Source organism: Physeter macrocephalus, chromosome 18 (genome assembly GCF_002837175.3).
Source record: "Physeter macrocephalus isolate SW-GA chromosome 18, ASM283717v5, whole genome shotgun sequence".
NCBI classification, from domain to species: domain Eukaryota; kingdom Metazoa; phylum Chordata; class Mammalia; order Artiodactyla; family Physeteridae; genus Physeter; species Physeter macrocephalus.
Window position 1 is genome coordinate 68,307,418 of NC_041231.1, and position 4,514 is coordinate 68,311,931.

Consider the following 4,514-nt stretch of genomic DNA (forward strand, 5'->3'; position numbering starts at 1 on the left):
TGCTTTGGCTATTCGGGGTCTTTTGTGTCTCCATACAAATTTTAAGATTTTTTGTTCTAGTTCTGTAAAAAATGCCATTGGTAATTTGATAGGGATTGCATTGAATCTGTAGATTGCTTTGGGTAGTATAGTCATTTTCACAATATTGATTCTTCCAATCCAAGAACATGGTATATCTCTCCATCTGTTGGCATCATCTTTAATTTCTTTCATCAGTGTCTTATAGTTTTCTGCATGCAGGTCTTTTGTCTCCCTACGTAAGTTTATTCCTAGGTATTTTATTCTTTTTGTTTCGATGGTAAATGGCATTGGTAAATGGTAAATTTAATCCAAAAGATTAAAAAGGAGATACATAAACTGAAAACAGATGATAAGAATGGAAACAAACTTGACAAAAAGTATGTGATTAGAAACAAGCTAGAAAAGTAAATCAAAGAAATATTCTACCTTTGTATAAAACATTGTGCAACTATTAAATCATTATATAATTCTAAATTCCATAGACTTTGGGAATATAAGTAAATTATTATATTAGAAGTAATTATAAGTAATATAGATTATATAAAGTTGTTGGACAAGTCTCAGAGAAAGAAATTGGTTGAGAAAATAGAGGATTCTGCTATTTTGTTCCATTTGAAGAGTCAGTTTCAAACAGAAGGAAATCCTAAGTGTAAGTGATTGATTTAGAAGTTTATTTCAAAGTAATAATCATTCGAGCACAATTCCTCCAGTGTCAGAGACTAGTATTCTATTTTTAAGGAAATTCAGTCTATTTTTTGAACATCTTAGTTGCATTGTATATTATTTACACTAAACAAGTCATCATGCTATAGGAATTTAATAAGGAGATAGTCACGTCTGCAATAGACATACAGTTGAGATAAGTTTTATTTGATCCCAAGGTTGCAGCTTTACTCTTGCTTTGTTATCTGAGATGAAGAAATTATTCCTCTCATTTTATTTGAAACCTGGTGTGAAATTATAAGGTTGAATTAAAATGTATGGCATGACTATTTCAATGAAGATGCTTTCTGCTGCTAGTAGTAGAAAAAACCCAATCAAGTTGGCTTTGATTTTTTTTTTTTACTTATTTTACATAGCAGATGGGCCCCAGGTAGGGCACCTCCAGAGCTGATAAATGTAGCTGTCCAATGGCTAAATATATCCATCACCTCCAAAAATTTCCCTGTGTTCCCCCACCTTTATTGTGATAAGAATCCTTTCCATGAGACTTACCATCTTAACAAATTTTTAATTACATAAGAGGCAACTTAATTTTTCCCAGAGTGTGATATTGGGTTTCATAAAATGAAATCTATACTTGGTCTTTTTCCCCATTCCTGGCACAGTTCTCCTAAAACCCTTGTAATTTCCAAAGTGATGAGAGCCACAAAGGTGTCTCGTTATATTAATGAGGTGACAGTTGGACCTCACTTAGGGGTGGGGGCTGGTTGCGGGGAGAACCAACTCTGTGATCAGACTCACTCCCTGACCTCTGGGAAAGAGAAAGTACTTGGAGGTTGAAACAACAGCCAGTGGCAACTCAAGGGATCCCAGACACAGCAGAAGAGCCCCCATCTCAGAGCCTCAGGTGGCAACACCAGCAACACTGGCAGCAGCAAAGCACCAATGACTCCAGAGGCACAAGAAGTGACAGTGAGAGCACCTTGCAACACCTCTGACGGAAGAACTCAAATATAACCAGAGGCAGCTCAGGTTAAGAGAAACCAAAACCGTGTGCTCTAGTGCCACCTACTGGAAAACAAAAGAAAAGCCTCTAACTTCTAAAACCACGATTCATTAGAATCGAAGTGTGCTCGCTACTTCAAATGTGCTGGCAGAGGACAACTCATCAAGCACCATGAAGAACCACAGCAATAATGTACCACAAAAGTAAATGACAATTCTCCAGAAACCAATCATAAGGTCATGGGATATGGTGATCTAACTGATAGAGAATTCAAAACAGCTGTCAGGAAGAAACTCAACGAGCAACGAAACTCACAAAGGCAGAACAGAAGGAATACTTTCCCAAAGAGATTGAAACCCTAAAAAAAAAAGAATCAAACGGAAATTCTGGAGCTAAAGAACTAATAAACGAGATGAAGAATTCATTAGAAAGCACTGGAAATAGAGCAGACCGTATGGAAGAGAGAATTTGTGAGCTCAAAGATAGAAATGTAGAAATGATACTAGTAGAAGAAGAAAGAGAAAGATCTTTTTATTTATTTTTTAACATCTTTATTGGAGTATACTTGCTTTACAATGGTGTGTTAGTTTCTGCTTTATAACAAAGTGAATCAGCTATATGTATACATATATCCCCATATCTTCTCCCTCTTAACGTCTCCCTCCCACCCCTCTAGGCGGTCACAAAGCATCAAGCTGATCTCCCTGTGCTATGTGGCTGCTTCCCACTAGCTACCTATAAAAATATGGAAATATTCACGAATTTGCGTGTCATCCTTGCGCAGGGGCCATGCTAATCTCTCTGTATGGTTCCAATTTTAGTATATGTACTGCCAAAGCAAGCACGAAAATCTTTTTAAAATGAGGAAATTCTATGAGAGCCGTTTGACTCTTTTAGGAAGGGCAACATTAGCGTGATGGGTATCTCAGAAGGAGAGAGCGAGAAGGGAGGAGAGATGTTTATTTAAAGAAATAATGGCTGAGGGGCTTCCCTGGTGGCGCAGTGGTTAAGAATCCGCCTACCAATGCAGGGGACACGGGTTCGAGCCCTGGTCCGGGAAGATCCCATATGCCGCGTAGTAACTAAGCCCGTGAGCCACAACTACTGAGCCTGCGGTCTAGAGCCCACGAGTCACTACTGAAGCCCGTGCGCCTAGAGCCCATGCTCCGCAACAGGAGAATCCACCGCAATGAGAAGCCCGCCCACCGCAAAGAAGAGTAGCCCCCACTCGCCTCAACTAGAGAAAGCCCGCACGCAGCAACGAAGACCCAACGCAGCCAGAAAAAAGAATAAATAAATTTTTAAAAATATAATTAAAAAGAAAGAATGGCTGAGAACTTCCCAACCAGGGGAAGGAACTGAATCTACAAGTCAATGAAGGAAATAGAGCCCCTCATTAACTCAATGCAAAAAGGCCATCTCCAAGACACATTATATTAAAATTGTCAAAAGTCAATGACAGGGATTTCCCTGGTGGTCCAGTGGTTAGGACTCCGTGCTTCCACTGCAGGGGGCACGGGTTCAATCCCTGGTCAGGGAACTAAGATTCCACATGTTGCACAGCACAGCCAAAAAAAGAAAAAAAAAAAAAAAATCAATGACAGAGAATTTTTTAAATTCTCTGGGGAAAACAGGATCACAGGGAAAAAAGGATCGTAACCTACAAAGGAACCCCCATTAGTTTATCGGCAGAATTCTTAGCAGAAATTCTACAGGTCAAGAGGGAGTGGAATGACATTCTCAAAATACTGAAAGATAACTGTCAGCCAAGAATACTCTATCCAACAAGGTTGTCATTCAGAGATGAAGGAGAAATAAAGACTTTCTCAGACAAACGAAAGCTGAGAGAGCTCATCAACATATACCTTCCTTACAAGAGATGTAAGAAGGAGCTCTTCTACCAGAAATAAAAATGTAACTGAACCCAGGTTCAGTTGCTCGCCACTCATAAGCCAATAATTTGAAAGGCAAGTGTCAGTAGAAAGGAAACGTGCTTTAATCAGAAAAGCCAGCAATCTGGGGAGAAGGTGGACTTGTTTCCCAAACCAACTCCAAAGATTCTGCTCAGCCATGACAGTTTTTAAAGGGAAAATTGGAGGGAAAGAATCTCAGTGAATCACCAAGGCAGGAGGCTGGGTTCTGCATCATTCTCCATTGAGTGCAGACTGGCTGACTCTCTCTTCAGATGTTATCTTGCCTGCGTGATCTCCTGCAGGATTGCTTGGCGGGGTTGAGCTGCTGAGGGTAGAGAGCTAGTCATTTTTTAACTGCTTTTTATCTAGGAAAAGTATCAACAGGTTAGACAAGGCATGGTGTGCATTCAGGAGAGCATAAGTCGGGAGTTAGTTTCAATTGCCTAATGATCTCATTCCTATAATTAGGTTCTTTTAAGGTTAGAGGGGAACAGAAATGGGCAAATAGGAAAGGGGCAAAAGAGCTGCTTTCAAAAAGGTAAAAAGTACACACAACTTTGAGTAAGGTGATAGACAGAATCAGAACATTGCAGCTCTGTATCAGAATAGGTTTTCAAACACTTATTGTAGCATAAAGGTAAAAGAGGGGGCAAGGCATAAAAATAACTATAGCTACTTCAATTTGAGAACAAACACAACATAAGGGATAATTTGAGACAACAAAAACATAAAAAGGGAAGAGGAAAAATACAGAAGTCATATAGGTAAATGAAGATAAAATGCTATCAGCAGAAAAAAAGACTTTTATATATGAGATGTTTTATACAAATCTCATGGTAACAACAAAACATAAACCTAGAGCAGAGACATGAAACATTAAAAAAGAGGAAACTGAGAAAAACATCCTTTAA

General features: G+C 39.0%; 1 non-coding gene across 1 annotated transcript; it reads right to left on the reverse strand.

Moving 5' to 3' along the window:
* Positions 1–2,429: 2,429 nt before the first annotated feature.
* LOC112064375 (U6 spliceosomal RNA) lies at positions 2,430–2,535 on the reverse strand. The gene has a single exon (XR_002891489.1). It is a non-coding gene; the product is annotated as a U6 spliceosomal RNA (small nuclear RNA).
* Positions 2,536–4,514: the final 1,979 nt, after the last annotated feature.